At 36.6% G+C, this 18,467-nt stretch overlaps 1 non-coding gene across 1 annotated transcript; it reads left to right on the top strand.

Moving 5' to 3' along the window:
- The first annotated feature begins 18,158 nt into the window (after positions 1-18,158).
- On the top strand, positions 18,159-18,265 carry LOC136216160 (small nucleolar RNA R71). The gene has a single exon (XR_010683151.1). It is a non-coding gene; the product is annotated as a small nucleolar RNA R71 (small nucleolar RNA).
- The last annotated feature ends 202 nt before the right edge of the window (positions 18,266-18,467 follow it).

Genomic DNA, 18,467 nt, shown 5'->3' with positions numbered 1-18,467 from the left:
AAACAGCCTTAGTCAATATCCGGCCAAAGCTGTCTTATAACATATCTGGCCAAGCTGACCATAAGCTGAGTTGACAAACTCACCAAATAACTAAGTCAGCACATTAATTAAACAAAAAAGTTATATTAGTTCCTAACCCCCCCCTTGGAACTAATCACACGGGACCAACAAGTGGTATCAAAGCCTAAGCTCACTACTCAAAGATATAACTATCTTGAGCGGATCCCCATAAATGGCTGAGAACAGCACTCGTTTCCTTCCAAGGAACCAAACAACACAGATACTCCCTGAGGGATTATCAATCACTAGACCTCCCCTATTCTTTGGGTCCAATTATACATTCTGGAAGAATAGGATGAAGAACTTTATTCAAGCCACAAACATGAGTGCATGGCTTGCCATTGTTCAAGGTCCACATGTGCCATACAAAACAGTTGACAATGAGAAAGTTGTTAAGAGCGAAACTGAGTGGACAGAGGATGACCTCAAAAAATTACAAAATAATGCTTCGGCTATAAATATGCTTCACTGTGCTTTAGATGCTGCAGAATACAATAAGATTTCAGGTTGTGAGTCAGCACAGGAGATTTGGAAGAAACTGGAAGTAACTTATGAAGGCACAAGCAAGGTTAAGGAGTCTAAAGTCAATCAGCATATGAGACTCTACGAGCTGTTTGAGATGAGCGAAAATGAAGACATCTCAGAAATGAACTCAAGATTCACAAACATCATAAATGAACTCAAAAGACTTGGAAAGAACTTCACTGAAGAGGAACAAGTGAAGAAAATCCTGAGAAGTCTGCCTAAGAGCTGGCAAGCAAAGAAAACAGCCGTAGAAGAAGCTCAAGACTTGACTACCTACAAATATGATGAGCTGATCGGATCCTTGCTGACCCATGAAATCTCTATGAAAAACTTTGAAGCTAAAGAAAAATCCGAAGACAAGAAGCAGAAATCACTAGTGATGAAAGCTGACTCCACAGAAGCTGAGTCAACTGATGATGAGGAAATGGCTATGTTCACTAGAAAGATGAAGAAGTTGTTCAGAAAAAATGACAAAAACGGTAAAAGGCCATTCAGAAGAAGTGACAGGTACAAAGCTGAGTCCAGCGACAAATACAAGAAGGACAGCTCCAAGTCTGTCACTTGCTTTGAGTGCCATCAAACTGGGCATATCAAGTCAAGTTGTCCCAACCTCAAGAAAGAAAAGAAGGGAAGCAAAAAGGCTATGGTAGCAACATGGAGTGACAGTGATGAGTCAACCTCATCTGAAGCTGATGCAAATGAAACAGCCAACATATGCTTTATGGCTGATGATGCTGACCACTCTCAATCTGAGCAAGCTGACCTCTCTGATGAAACTGACCAGGAGGTACACAAAAATGAGGTAACACCCTTACTCTTGTTTAGAAATGAGATGGTAAATGCCCTGAGTGATTTATATAAGCTGACTAAAAAATGCAACAACAAAATAAAATCACTCAGCAGGCGATGTGACGAGATTGAAGAGGTCAAGCTGAGTGACCTTCGATATCTCCTCCAGGACAACTCAGATTTACATACCAACATGCAAATAATGCATAAGCTTGTCACGGAGGTTCAATCTGAGTCAAAGAAACTTAGAAAGGATGTTACAACCTTACAGAGTCAAATAAAAGGCTCAAAAAGAAATAAACCCCATGCTGAGTACGCAAGTACTAGTCAGCATATGCAGTTCACTCAATGTGAATGTTGTGGAAAAAGGGGGCACACAAAAGAGGTGTGTTGGTTCAACAAGCGGATTGTCCAATGTGACTTCTGCGGAAGAAAAGGACATACCACTAAGGTATGTTGGCACGCTCAGCATAACAATGCTGACCACACTCAGTATCACCCTCAAAGGATAGCTCTCTGTGACTTCTGTGGTAAATCAGGCCACACTATAAAAGTATGTCGTCACAAGTTAAAGTATGATTTTGCACCTGTTTACACTAATAAGAAAGGACCCAAAAAGAATTGGGTACCTAAAGATGAATAGTTTAAAATGCAGGTCGGCTTGACATGCGTGGAGAAGTCAAAGCTTTGGTATATAGACAACGCATGCTCAAGACACATGACATGTGATGAAACTCAATTCATCACACTAGAAATTAAACGAGGAGGAAGTGTAAGCTTCGGAGACAATAAGAAGGGTAAGATAGTCGGCTCAGGTACTATCGGAGGTAACCCAACTATTGAGTCTGTCTCCTTAGTCAAAGGTCTCAAATACAATCTACTGAGTGTAGCTCAGCTTTGCAAAAGTGGTAGAAATGTTGTATTTGATGATACTAAGTGTCAAATACTCGAGGGAAAAACAAATGAATTAATCTTGACTGCTCCTCGTGTAGAAAATGTATACATGCTGAGTCTGGAAAAACAATTTTCTAAAAATATATGCTTAGTGTCTAAAGAGGATAACTCCTGGCTATGGCATAGAAGACTTGGGCATGTCAGCATGGATCTTCTTGCCAAATTAGCTAGAAAGCAATTAGTTGAGGGATTACCCAAATTAAAATTTGAAAAAGATCAACTATTTAGAGCTTGTCAGCAAGGGAAACAAACCAAAAAGTCATTTCAAAGTAAAAATATTGTCTCAACTAAGAGACCATTGGAATTACTACACTTGGATCTTTTCGGACCTATCCAGCCACTCAGCTTGGGAGGTAAGAAATTTTCCTTAGTCATTGTAGATGATTTCTCTAGGTATATTTGGATCATCCTGCTGAGTAGCAAAGATGAAACATTTGAGATGTTCACCACACTAATTAAGAAACTTGAAAATGACAAAGACCTAAAAGTAGCTCACATTAGAAGTGACAATGGTGGAGAATTCAAAAACCAATAGTTTGATGAATTCTGTGAAGCCAGTGGTATTGACCACAATTTTTCAGCTCCTAGAACACCTCAACAAAATGGGGTTGTTGAGAGGAAGAATAGAACTATTGTCGAAATTGCTAGAACCATGCTGAGTGAAAATAGGCTTCCAAAGTACTTCTGGGGTGAAGCTGTCCACACAGCATGCTATATACTGAATAGGGCTCTAGTAAGACCTATACTTAAGAAAACCCCATATGAACTTTGGAAAGGACGAAAGCCCAACATTGGGTACTTTCGTGCCTTTAGGTGTAAATGCTTTATACTCAATACAAAGGACAATCTTGCAAAATTTGATGCTAAAGCTGACGAAGCGATCTTCTTAGGGTACTCAACAAACAGCAAAGCATATAGAGTCTATAATAAACGAATTCAGGTTATAGAAGAGTCTGCCCATGTTGAGTTCGATGAAGCTGACCCTGCAGGAAAGTCAACTCAGCTCACTGAAGATGAACCAAGCTCAGCTTCCGCTGATCAAAATGGAGCCTCTGAATCATCAATACAAGGGCTAACCAAAGGTAAGCAAGAAGTTGAAGTTACATTTGCTGACCAGTCTATTCCTGTAGAGATTGTAGAAACATCTGCTCCAAACGACTCAACACTACCTAAGGAAATAAAAATCCCAAGAGGACACTCAGAAAAGTCTATTCTTGATGCTGCTGACAACAAGCTGATGACTAGAGATCAGCTTAGAAAGTTCCTCAGCAACGTAGCATTCGTCTCAGTGCATGAGCCAAAGAACTTTGCTGATGTTGAGCACGATGAATATTGGATCAATGCTATGCAAGAAGAACTTGATCAATTCACCAGGAATGAGGTATGGGATTTAGTACCTAAACCTAGGAATCAAAAGGCTATAGGAACCAAGTGGGTCTTTAGAAATAAACTAGATGAGCACGGAAACGTAATAAGAAACAAGGCTCGACTTGTAGCCCAAGGCTATAGTCAGTAAGAGGGTATTGACTATGGAGAAACTTTTGCACCAGTTGCAAGGCTAGAAGCAATACATATATTGTGTGCTTATGCTAGTTTCATGAACTTTAAGTTATACCAAATGGATGTTAAAAGTGCATTTCTTAATGGGTTCATAAACGAAGAGGTATATGTTAATCAACCTCCTGGATTTGAAGATCCAAAATTTCCAAACCACGTCTATAAACTCAAAAAGGCCTTGTATGGTCTAAAGCAAGCTCCAAGAGCTTGGTATGAGAGGTTGACCAACTTCCTGCTGATCAGGAACTATGTCAGAGGAAAAGCTGACACAACCTTATTTATTAAGAAAAAGGGTAAACATATCTTACTTGCACAAATATATGTAGATGATATAATATTTGGTGCTACTGACGAATCTTTGTGTAAAGAATTTAGCAAACAGATGCAAACTGAATTCGAGATGTCCATGATGGGTGAACTCAACTTCTTCCTTGGACTTCAAATTAAGCAAGGTAAGAATGGCATCTTCATAAGTCAGTCCAAGTACACCAAAGAAATGTTAAAGAAATTCGATATGGAAGACTGCAAACCCATATCAACCCCAATGAGTACTGCTACTGTCCTATGCAAAGATGAGAAGAGTAAGTCAATAGATAGTAAACTTTATCGATGTATGATAGGCTCCTTACTTTATCTCACGGCTAGTAGACCTGATATACAGTACTCAGTATGTTATTGTGCGAGATATCAAGCTGACCCCAGGGAATCTCACCTAGTTGCTGTAAAAAGAATTTTTAGATATTTGCAAAGCTCCGTTGATGCAGGTCTATGGTATCCAACCTCAAATGACTTTACACTCATTGGATATACTGATGCTGACTATGGACGAGATAAGCTAGAACGTAAAAGTACTTCAGGAGGATGCCATTTCCTTGGAAGTTGTCTAGTATCTTGGCTCAGCAAGAAGCAGTCATCAGTAGCCTTGTCTACAACTGAAGCTGAGTACGTTGCTGCTGGAAGCTGTGTTGCACAAGTTTTATGGATTAAGCAGCATTTTGAGGATTATGGAGTAAAAACCGAAACAATAGAGATCAAATGTGACAGCAAAAGTGCCATTGATCTGTCCAAGAATCCAATCCAACACAACAGGATGAAGCATGTCAGCATAAGGCATCACTTCATCAGAGATCACGTACTAAAAGGTGAGATCAAGCTGACCTATATACCAACAGATGAACAGCTTGCAGACATCTTCACCAAGCCATTGGCTCGTGAACAATTCAACATACTAAGGGAAGCTATCGGTATGTCTAATCCTCTTCTATAATTCTATGAGAAAAATTTGAACGTTGAGTGATTGCCATGCTAAGGTAATTCAAAATTAGTAACTTCTACTTACTAAGCTTGAAACGTAGAAAATCACTCTATACTGAGCAAATATACATGTTGAGTGATCATCCTGAGTAGGTACATATGCTGAGTAATAACCTTGTACTGAGTAGATATACAAACTGTGTTATTATCTTATGCTGAGTTACTAAGAAATAAAAATTCATCTAAGTAAAATTAGGCACTCAATATCACAAATGCTTCAAATTCTAGCAAAGCTGAGTTAAAACCCACTTGCACCATTAAACGCTAACACGTGTAATAAATAGCACCTAGGATAACTCAAGCAATAATGGGAAAACCCATGCGCCGAATGTGTCATAAATGACAGAATCTCTGTGGATTGAACGTCCCAAGGTGAAACGGCTAGTTCAACGAATAAGATCGATTTCAATTTCTTTAAATAGTGGAAGATTTCCCACTTAATCCTCTTTACGATTGAATCTTTTGGCATTCGAACCTCTCTCTCTCTCTAAAATTCAAAATTCCTAAGAATCTTTGAGAAAGAAAATGTCGAACCCTCAAAATGTCTCCGGTGGTGATTCCGGCAAACATCACACCGATGAAAATCCCAAATCCCCTGTTCTTAACAAAAACCCTCAAGCTAACCCAGCAAGCTCCTCGAAACAACAGCAACCCAAGGCTAGAATCATGGTAAAGGTTCACAAGAAAGTCAACAATCTCGAAGTCCTAAAATGCCGGTGGTTTTCTCCCAGCTTCATCACCGCCGAGAAACCATTCTGTGAGTGGATCGAGAAAAACGGTTGGGCAGGCCTTTTCTCTCTCCCCGGAACTACCTATCCTCGTCTGGTTAGGGAATTTTACTCCAGTCTGTTTGTAGATGAAGATGATGCAGACTACCTGGTAACCCATGTCAAGGGCCACAAGATAACAATCACACCATCCTACTTGGCAACCCTGCTAAATCTACCAGAAGAAGGGACTGAGTTTAGAACAACAAAGGAAAAGCTTGATCATGTTAAGGGATTCTGCAAACCCAAAAACCACAAAGGAGAGATACCCAGTACCTGTATGGGACAAAACCAGAAGATGGCACACTACATACTGACCAACTTCATCTTCCCTAAACTTAGCTCAGCCTCGTCGGCCTCCAACTTCGAGCAGTGCTTTATATGGCACATGCTGACCTATAGCCCACTCAATATGCATGTGTTTCTGGTTGGTGCACTTCAACGTGGAGGTAAGAAACTTAGACTAGGTTCTCTAATCACCAAAATCCTTGAAGATCACAAAATCGAGACAATCACTGAGATTAAGAGTTTGGGAACAGAAATAACCGTGGCTCTGCTATTTGGGTTGTTATTCAACCAGCCTTTAAAGGGAGTTGAAGATGCTGAGGCAGATGAAGAAGAAAATGATGATGAACAAGGAGTCGAAACTGTTCAAGAAGTAGAAGCTGTGCAAGAAGCAAGTGATGCTGAGCCAGAAGTTGAATGTTGAGCGATTTCCGCAAGTGCACGGTTTCGCTTGTAGTAATAAAAATATCGATCCCACAGGGATACGTTTTTTAACGAAAAACTTATTTTTGAATCTGTTAATTTCGAACTTGTTAGATTTACTATTGAATGTTAATGAAAAGTGAAATTTGTCTAATTGAATTTAGGAAAAATAATTGTTTAATTGAATTTGTGGACTTTGAGTATTTGAAAATGCTAGAATAAGATTTTATATTAGAATATATCGATTGTTAGAAAAGTTTTCTGATTTAGGGATGAATTTTACAAAACAGGAACATTTACAACTTTTAGAAAACAAATAAATGTATTCGTTTGCATTGAGCAAAGAAAACAACTTTAAACTTTGTATTAATTATGATGATGAAATAAATGACGGAACCTCTAATTAATTGGCTTTGAACGTGGCAAAACCCTTTAGCCGGCATAATGCCCTTAACCAAATTAAAACTCTACCGAGATAATAATTTGCCTAAGTGTTCAACAAAGTTTCCTTGTAATGATTTTGAATTAACTACGTTTTAATGAAAACACCAGCAATCACTTTAGTGGGTTGGTTACCATAAGTGCTGCATAACGATTTATCGAATAGAACAGACTTTATTAGATGAAATATAAATTGATACAAGTTTATAGAGAACATGGAGCATCGAGTTCTTCGAGGGCCTGCAAGTGAACGGCTGATCAGTCCTTTCCTTGGGTTTCCTTAGAGGTTGTCAGGCTCAGGGGCGAACACTCTACTCAATCTTCTCGCTGTAACTTCGTAATAGGGATTCGGTCGGCCTCTACCAAAATGCAAACTAAAACTGGAATAATGTCTAAACGCTACTGTGTTTGTAATTAAACTATAAACAATATGTGTACCTCATCTTGTTTTGTACAGAATCTAATTTTCTAACTCTCGAATTGTTTTTACTTAGAACTTATACATTAGTTCTACGCTCTGATTCTATATCTATATTACATAACATTACATCACTTTTTCTCAACATCAACTCTTTATTTATAGATGTTGAAGGGTTGTGATTGAAGTGATATGTCCTTTTGTGAAAAGACGTATTCGTTGGTAAAGAGTCGTGTCCGTTGTTAAGAATTGTGTTCTTTGTGAAGAGTCGTTTCTATCCACCCGAACGAACGCATTTCTTGATTTTCAACATGTGTTCATTGCACCTTTGGTAGAATTCTGCACTTACCGAGAATGGGGATCCTCGACTGTGAATGGGGGAACATCAAGTTAAGCTTTGGACGAAGGGAGGAAGTAGCTGAAGGACGCGTGTCGCGGCCGTGGGTAGTGGATTCGCGGTCGCGGCATGGTGCGTTTTTTCACTTCTTTGCTCTCGTTCGTGTCCTTGACTTGGTGCTTTTGATTTACGTCATCTTTGACTCCTTTTGTAGGGTTTTTCTTCTGTTTTTGATCCTTTTTCGTTCCTATTTGGATTTTACCAAATATTTAGGTACCTTGCAAGAAAGAAAGATATTCGAGAGTAAAAGTAATCTAAACAGATATAAATACCACAAATTTGTAATAAAAATGATGTAAATATTAATGATATTTTAGGTATATTTTAGGCTTAACAAATCTCCACACTTAATCTTTTGCTAGTCCCGAGCAAAATTTCACTGAATTTATTCCTTAACTAATCTCTTTATGAAAATAAAACATATATCTTTGTGTTTACCTTTTAAATTAGTTAAGCCGAAAATACTAACTTCGCATGGCAAATTTATACGCAAAATATCAAACTAACTTAGTATAAATACGATATATCATTCGTCTTGTATTTCAATGTTTAAATTGAAGTATTCGGGACGATGTAAGCACGCATGTTATTGAGTCTTTCATCTCAAGGCATTTCAAAGCACGAAATTTCCTTTCCCAAACTTGAATTATTAGATATGATTTATTAAGTTTAATTTATTTGCTTAGTTACGCCCGTGATAAGGGTGGTCTCGACCGTAACTTTATATGCATTTTATTTGTGTTCGCTTAAGAGGTATCGACCATGCCATGGGTGGACGCAATCGTTACTTTAAACTTTAAACACGCTTAATTTTTCTTATTTAAACGTTCCTTCCATACCTCGATTGTGATAAGGGTGGTCGCAATCGTGGCCAAAAGCACGCTTTTACTTATTTATTTCTTCCCTTTCATACCTCGACTGTGATAAGGTTGGTCTCAATCGTGGCCAAAAGTTAAGAATATGATTATGAATTATAAATTGTAACTTGGGAAAAATAAAGTTAGCACATTCTTCCTATATTGACTTAAAATTCAACATGTATTATGGCTATAGTTTCCTTAAAAACTTCAATTGGTGTTAATGTAAGACAAAATCAAAACCGAGCTAAAAAATTGTTAGTTCAATTTAATGCCTATAAACCTAATTGAAAATTTAAAATAAGATCTATTGTATCATGAATTTCATGATATAAAATAGAGATTAAAATTAAAGAATTTATTACTTAAATACATTTTCTCGAGACAATTTTTACTTAAAATCGTGTCGAAGATTTGTGAAATTTTTTTTTGAAAAATATTACCCGTATAGAAATATATTCTTTCTATCGATAATGATAACCTAAAAATAATCATAAAAAAAATTTTAACTTATGATTAATTTATAAATGTATAAAAATGTTAAGTTTATAAAAGTGTTGCAATATACGTTGCATTTGTATTTGTAAAAACAAGTGTTGCATAAAAAAAATTTGTTTTGTTGCATTCATTCATTCATTCATTCGTTTGTATAAAATGATATATGTATATATCTCCTCCCACACTGAAATTGGACCATGTCCTCATTGGTGTAAAATGGAGATAAAACATTAAAGATAAAACATACGAAAATAAAAGAAATATTAGCAAAGAAAAACATTCAACATAAAATTAAATTGAAATTGTACGAAACATAATAAATAGAAATGGACGAAACTGAAATTAAAACAATATAATAAGAAAATGAAAGATAAAACCTAAACATTCGGCGGGGAATCCGGAGGTGTTGGTGAAGTCTCCACATTTCGGCGACGGAAAAATGAAAGCATCCGATGCCGAGTCGATCTATGCTCACGCCTCAAAGTATTGAGGTGGTCATTCATCACCATGTTGTTCTCCACCAAATCATCAATTCTTAAATTCATTTGTCGATTATTTGCATTGATTTGGTTCAAAATACTCCTTAAATCCACCGGATCATCATCGCGAGTTGCTTGGGCTTGTGGTGCATCGTCCGCGCCTTCCTCCGCACCTCCTTCTTCGGTACCTACATTTTGGGAACTAGAAGTACCTCCACCCATAGTGCCACGAAGATGTGCAATACGGGAAGCATAAGAAATAAAAATGGGAGGAACCGCAGAAACCAATAAATGAGCCCGCTCAAGAGCCGCAATGTCCAAAACCGGAACATACCCATGGTAGGTGGACATGTCATAAGTTGCCAATTCATCCCGTGCTCCCAAAACAATAGCGGTGATTAAATTACCGAGAGGGACTTGATTGGTATGAGCCCTCGAAGCACGATACAAATTGTCAAATATCATTCCAATGCTATCAACCTTTAAACCTTTGAATAAACAATCCCAAACAAACAAATCCCGGACTTGGATCTTCGAACTCTCAACACGACCAAATAGTGAAAAACTCAAATATTTGTGAAAGAAGAACACACAATTGTCCTTAATCAATTTGCTTGAAGTGTTTTTAGAGTCGAAAGAAGTTTGATCCGAAAGAGTTTGCCAAAAAGAGTTATTGTCAAAATCCTTAGGCTTATCATAAAAATCACTAGTAGGGAAACCAAACATATTTCCCATAGCCTCATAATCTATGGTATAGGTAGTACCATTATTCCTAAAAGAAATTTCCGTTTTCTTTTTGTTCATCTTCAAAGTAACCAAAAACTCAACCACATAATCTGTAATTTGGGGAAAATGCATAGAAGCAAAAGTTGCCCACCCCAAAGTCTCAATAAAAGTATTAATTTGAGTAGTGAAGTTCAACTTCCTTACCGAATCAAAGTCAAAAAACTGCATGTCCACGAACTTACGAGTGGCGTTTGAAAAATGCTTGAAACGTCCAACTTCTTCCTCGGAATGAATATCGAAATAAGCCCCGCAACTAACACGAAGGCGATTAGCCTCGGTGACAGCCGGCTTGTGTCCAACACGCTTTGCTCTAGGCATGGTTATGGTGGTTAGGGTGAGAAAAATAAAAGATGAAAAGAGAAAAGCTTGAGGTTGAAGATGAAGTAGAAGTTGTATTGAGTCTTGAATTTGAAAGGTGTAGGTGATTGAAAAGGGTAATGAATAAATTGGGAAGAGTAAAAGTAAGGTATTGGGAAGAGGTTAGAGTAAGGGATTGGTTAAAATTGGAGGTGATGTGAGGTTTGTGTAAGTAATAGGGATATATAGGGTTGAATAGGAAGAGTAATAGTTAGATTAGGAATAGGAATAGGCTGAAAATAGGCAAAAATCCGGACTGATGAGTGCCTTAACCACGCGTGTCGCGACCGAGGACGCACATCCGCGGTCGCGGCACGCGTTTTTCAGAGAATTTTTCTCCGAATTTCTGTGTGCTGCTTGCTGAAGTTACCGAGAATCTGCCATTCTCGGCCGCGGATCAGCCCCTGGTCACCCAAATTCTGCATATTAACTCCATTTTGTGTATTTCATTGATAAATTTTATCCCGAACTCCTTGAAAATGTAATCTGTACTTAAAAACATAATGTAAAACATTAAATGATAAGGAAAACCAAAGGTTTATCCTTATTAATGGAAAAATAAATGTAAATGCTTTAATTAATGTATGTAAGTTAAGAATATTAAAGGTTTTGAACTAAAATTAATTGAAGCATTTATGTTTGTTTAATAATGTAAGTTAAATGAATCTTTATTTAAGGAATTAAAACTTAGTTATTAACATTTAACTAGTCATGAATTTACTAAAGTTTCATTTAATAGATTCATTAGTGTAGAATAATGAAAATAATGATAGTTTAACCATATAATCAACATCAGGATATAATGCAAAAGAGAAATTTTTATTTATTGGAAATATGTACAACATATATACAAACAAAACAAACAAAGCTATGCTATAAATTCGTCCCTTTCAATCGGGATTTCCTTAGCCCTATAGCGGTCTATTTTCATCTGCACGAAAGCTTGACGTTCTGGTGCAGAAAGAAAATGTGGGCCTAATCGAAATACTCGTTTCACTAGACCTTCATATTCTAAAAATTCATAGTCTAGCGTCGGAAAAGATTCAGCATCACTCCAAGGAACAGAAATACTTCCCTTGGCCCCTAGAATTATTCCACATATGATATTCTCGAATCCAACCTTCTTAGCCTTGGATCTAGACGCGGCAACAAGACCCTCCATCAGAATCTTTGAAGAATCAACCATGTTGCCTTGAAATATATCTCCAAGAACATAAAGATCAGTGTCTTTGACCACACGATTGAATGTGCGACCGAACAGACTGTGACTCAGAAATTTATGCAAATACAGCATAGAGTAGGAGTGAAAAGACTGATTATAGGCAAGTTTAGGATTGAAATGCCAAAATCCGGTGAGCATTCTCCAAATATCAGTGGATGTCATATCTCTTCCAGGATGACGTTTGATAGTATCCTTTAAGGGAAAACCAAACCAAGCATGCAATTCAGGATATCCAAAAGTAAAGGTTTTGCCATCCCGACGAAAGCTAAGACGCACCCGACGCTTTGTTAACAAAACGAACCGTACAGAAGAATTCGAATATCCAGTCTCCAATTATAGGAAACTTCATATCAACGAATTTGGTCCATCCTAAACGTTCCATATAGCGACTCATATCGTCTCTAATTCCTAGTTGATCGTTAAGAAAGTCATCCATGTATAACATTCCTACAAAGAATGTATATCGATGCCTCAAGAAGCGCCTTCCCTCATCATGATTGAAGATAGGAAAGTTACATCCATAGCGCTCTGATATGTCAGTACGTTTATTGTGTGAAGCAACAACATTCTTAGATGGTGTGTTTTTAGAAGTCATGGTGTTTGGAATGAGTAAGGAAGCAAAAGGTTCTGAACTTAGTTTCTGGTTTGATGAATTGTAAGAATATCAGAGAATTGTTCTGACAGAGATGAAAAGAATGTAACAGAAAACTAAACCTCTAGAACCTATTTATAAAATCATAGGATGAAAAGAGGTGTTGTTTTGAAGTGAAAAGGCATAAAATCAGACCTCTTAAAAACAATTTTTCGTTTCTAAAAAGTTGTGTCTGCTGGAAGATGAAGAACACAGGTCTGATTTCTGCAGAAATTCACCGTGTCGCGACCGAGGATTCTGAGCCACGGTCGCGACACGCTGATTTCCTTACGGAAATCAGGCGTCAAAACCTCTATTTTCTGATCCTCTACCGAGAATCCCTATCCTCGGTAAGTTCAGAACTTTCCTGTCTATTTGAAAATCAATTGAAGTCAGAATTCTCAACTGAGAATCCCAAATCCTCTGTAAGTTCAGAACTTCCCTAGCTAACTAGAAATACCTAAATTATCAACTGAGAATTTTAAATTCTCTATAAGTTCAGAAAATTCCTTATCTTTTTAAGAATTCTAAATATGTGAATTCTCAACTGAGAATTCCAAATTCTCAACTGAGAATCACTAAATTTCTTCTAACTCACATTAAATCCCTAAAATTTAATTAAAATCACGACTTGAATATATTTTTTATGTATCTAAAATTCTAATATAAAGTGATATAATCTAAAACAAAATAAAATAAATAAAAATAAAAAATAAAAAAATAAACTATGTGTAGAAAAACGAAATGATTTATATGTCAGGTAATCTTGTTACGAAATCAGTTCCTATTTCAGAAATATTTTCGTAATAAATTTTACATCGATTACCATTAACTTTGAAACGATTGCCGTTAGTTTCCTCAAGTTCTAAAGAACCATAATCGAATGCTTTGACGACTAAATACGGTCCTGTCCATCTGGACTTAAGTTTTCCTGGAAATATACGAAGCCGTGAATTAAATAACAGCACCTTATCTCCAACATTAAAGTGTTTGACTTTGATCTTGGCATCGTGCCATTTTTTCACTCTTTCTTTATAAATCCTCGCATTTTCATACGATAGATGACGTAACTCATCTAACTCATTTAAATTGAGCAAACGTTTCTTTCCTGCTTGTTGTAAATCAAAATTAAGTTTTCTAATAGCCCAATAGGCTTTATGTTCTAATTCTACTGGCAAATGACATGCCTTTCCATACACCAAACGGTATGGAGTCATTCCTATTGGTGATTTAAATGCAGTACGGTATGCCCATAGCGCATTATTGAGTTTTTGTGACCAATCTTTTCTTGATGATGAAAGAGTTTTCTCTAGAATCCATTTGAGTTCTCTATTTGAGATCTCCGCCTGACCATTTGACTGAGGATGGTATGGCGTTGACACGCGGTGGCGTACTCCATACCTTTTCATAAGTATATCAAAATTTCGATTCATGAAATGGGTACCGCCATCACTAACAACGACTCTAGGACAACCAAATCTACAAAATATATCGTTAAGGAAATTAACAACTACTTTAGAATCATTCGTAGGGGTTGCAATTGCTTCAACCCACTTCGAAACATAATCAACGGCTACTAATATGTAAGTTTTACCATTGGAAGGCGGAAAAGGTCCCATGAAATCTATTCCCCACATGTCGAAGATTTCAACTTCCAATATGTTTGTGAGGGGCATCTCATCTTTCCTTCCTAAATTTCCTGTTCTTTGGCATTTATCACAACGAGTAATAAATGAACCAACGTCTTTAAACATCGTAGGCCAAAAGAAACCACATTCAAATATTCTAGCTACCGTTTTATTAACTCCATTATGCCCTCCATATGAGCTGGAATGACATTTCGATATTATAGATTCATATTCATTTTCTCCAACGCATCTCCTAATTATCCCATCACCACATGATTTGAATAAAAAGGGATCTTCCCAAAAATACTGTTTAATGTCGAAGAAAAATTTCCTCCTTTGTTGGAAAGATAATCCTTCCGGAACAATATCGGTTGCAAGATAATTAGCAATATCTGCATACCATGTTGACATGACACTTTCTACTTGATAGAGATGTTCATCGGGGAAATCATCTCGTATACCGATAGTTTCACCTATAGGACCGTTTTCATCTTCTAGTCTTGATAGATGATCGGCGACAAGGTTTTCTACTCCCTTTTTGTCTTTAATTTCTATATCAAATTCTTGTAACAACAAAACCCATCTAATCAGACGCGGTTTTGCATCTTTCTTAACAAATAGATAACGTAAAGCTGCGTGATCTGTATAAATAATAACTTTAGATCCTAACAAGTATGACCTAAACTTATCACATGCAAATACTACGGCTAACATCTATTTTTCTGTTGTTGTGTAATTTAACTGTGCACCGGACAATGTGTGACTTGCATAATATATAACATGTAATCTTTTATCCTTTCTTTGACCTAAAACACATCCTACAGCTAGGTCACTTGCATCACACATGATTTCAAAAGGTAAATCCCAATCGGGTTTAGCAATTATGGGTGCACTGACTAAGGCTGTTTTCAATGTTTCGAAAGCTTTAATGCAATCTTCATTAAAATCGAAGGTTGAATCCTTCATAAGCAAATTAGTAAGTGGTTTGGAAATCACAGAAAAGTTTTTTATAAATCGTCTGTAAAAACCTGCATGTCCTAGAAATGATCTTACTCCCTTGACAGTTGTTGGTGGGGGTAATTTTTCTATTACTGAAGTTTTTGCTCTATCCACTTCTAATCCTTTTTCAGATATTTTATGACCTAAAACAATTCCTTCGTCAACCATGAAATGACATTTTTCCCAATTTAATACTAAATTCGTTTCTTCGCATCTAGAAAGAACTTTATCTAAGTTTTTTAAAACATGCATCAAAAGAATCTCCATAAACTGAAAAATCATCCATAAATACTTCCATGATATCTTCAATGAAATCATTAAAAATTGCAGTCATACAACGTTGAAAAGTTGCTGGTGCATTACATAGACCAAAAGGCATTCTCCTATATGCAAATGTTCCGTAAGGACATGTGAAGGTTGTTTTATCTTGGTCATCCGGGTAAATATATATTTGAAAGAATCCAGAATAACCATCAAGAAAACAATAAAATGCATGATCGGCTATCCTTTCGATCATTTGATCAATGAAAGGTAAAGGAAAATGATCTTTCCTAGTTGCCTTATTTAGGTTCCTATAATCTATACAAACCCTCCAACCAGTGGTGGTTCGCGTAGGTATTAATTCACCTTCATCATTCCTTACTACAGTTATGCCTCCCTTTTTGGGTACACAATGGATTGGACTAACCCATTCACTATCCGAAATAGGATAAATGATTCCATTGTCTAAAAGTTTAGTAATCTCATTTTTGACTACTTCTTTCATATTCGGATTTAAACGTCTTTGTCTATCCGCTTTAGGTGGCTTATCTTCTTCTAAGTGAATCCTATGCATTACAATACTAGGATTAATTCCTTTTAAATCTGAAATCTGCCATCCCATACTTCCTATTCTATTTCTAACAACTTCTTTCAATTTTTCTTCTTGATTTTCTGTTAATTTGTTAGAGATGATTATATGTAGAGTATCACTTCCGCCTAGGAAAGTGTATCTCAGATGGTTTGGTAATTCTTTAAGTTCTAATTTAGGTGGAACTACTACTGAAGGCGGAACTGGTCCATCTTCTCGAATCAAAGGCTCTGGGTCCTTATCTTCTAATTCTTCACCCATTATAGGTTCTATTATTTCTTCTCTTTGAACAATGTCATTAACACATTCTTCAACTAAATCAAGTTTCATACAGGCGAAATCCTCCATAGGATATTTCATTGCTTGATTCATATCGAACTCGATCTTATCGTCACCTATTCTTAAAACTACTTTTCCTTCCGACACATCAACTAGAGCACGTCCCGTGTTAATGAACGGTCTACCAAAGATTAGCGGACAATTAGCATCATAAGCAAAATCTAAGATAACAAAATCAGTAGGAAAAATAAACTTGTCAACTTTTACTAAAACGTCCTCAATTATACCATATGGTCTTTTAGTGGATTGATCCGCTAATTGCAAAACCATATTGATACGTTTGATGTTTTCTTCTAAACCTAATTTTTCAAAAATAGACAATGGCATCAAGTTTATACTAGCTCCTAAATCACAAAGACAACTTGGGAATTCCATATTTCCCAATTTACACGGAATGGTAAAGCATCCGGGATCTTTGAGTTTAGTAGGTAATTTGCTTGATACTATCGAACTACAATCTTCAGTAAGTGAAATGGATGAAATTCCTTCCCAACTAATCTTTTTTGAAATTAAATCTTTCAAGAATTTTCCATAGTTAGGAATTTGCGTAATTGCATCCATGAATGTTAAATTTATATGCAAATTTTTAAGTTTATCTAAAAATGATAAAAGTTGTTTATCATGGTCCTTATTTCGGACCTTGTGTGGAAAAGGTGGCTTTGGTACAAAAGGTTTCGTACTAGAGTCAATTGGTGTATCTTTTTGTTTTAATGTATCTTCTTTGGATTTTAGTAAATCATTTCCAGGTAAAGTTGAATTTCCGGGCATTTCCGGACCTAAGTAGTTTTTCCCTGAGCGAAGAGTGATAGCCTTAACATGCTCTTTCGGATTTTCTTCCGTTTGGCTGGGAAGACTTCCCTCTTTGCGGGATGGAATTGATTTAGCAAGTTGTCCAATTTGAACCTCCAAATTATGGATGCTAGATGATTGGTTTTTGATAAGCTGATCGAATTTACTTTCGATCCGTTTAAAACCATCGTCTTGATTACTTACCTTTCCATTCATAGCATCTATAAATTTGTCGATTTTTGAAGATAAAGTGCTAATCGTATCTCTTGTTTGATTTTGATAATTATTTACACGATATTGATTAGCATTTGCATTATTATTATTATTACTATCCTTCCAGTTAAAGTTAGGATGATTTCTCCATCCAGGATTATAAGTATTAGAATAAGGATTAGTAGTTTGGTTTTGTCCTTGGACAAAATTTACCTGTTCTATCTCATTCATACCTTCATAATCAATGTCTGTCTGGATCGGATTACCATTAGGATCGCACGGTGCCATAAACCTATCAACTTTGTGCGATAAGGCAGAAAATTGGGCTTGTAACATCGCAACTGGATCAAGATTCATTATACCTTTAACCGATGATGTACCTGAGGATGATGGTTTCGCCATTGGTATATGTCCACACTTTGCGGGCCACATACTGCTGTTGATTGCCATTTCCTCCAAAAGTTCTCTTGCTTGGACGGACGTCTTCTTCATAAATAACCCTCCAGACATAGCATCTAATGAACCTCTAGTCGTAGGATTTAATCCATTATAGAATGTCTGCATTAAAAGTGCATCTGGCAATTGGTGGTGTGGGCATAAACGTTGAAGTTCTTTAAAACGTTCCCAAGCTTCATAAAGAGTTTCATTATCATTTTGGGTAAAAGATGTCAATTATTTGATGACTCTTGCGGTTTTTGCTAAAGGAAAATATTTTGATAAAAACGCTTGGGCTAATTGGTCCCAAGTTTCATATGTTGCAGCAGGCATATAAGTTAACCAAATTTTTGCCTTATCCTTCAAAGTGAAAGGAAAGAGGCGAAGTTTGATTGCTTCGGCTGTTACATCAGTAATTTTAAAAGTATCACAAATTTCTAAGAAATTTGTCAAA

Source organism: Euphorbia lathyris, chromosome 1 (assembly GCF_963576675.1).
Source record: "Euphorbia lathyris chromosome 1, ddEupLath1.1, whole genome shotgun sequence".
Classification (NCBI taxonomy): domain Eukaryota; kingdom Viridiplantae; phylum Streptophyta; class Magnoliopsida; order Malpighiales; family Euphorbiaceae; genus Euphorbia; species Euphorbia lathyris.
The sequence above is the reverse complement of the archived record's forward strand: the minus strand, read 5'-3'. Positions and strand labels throughout refer to the sequence as shown.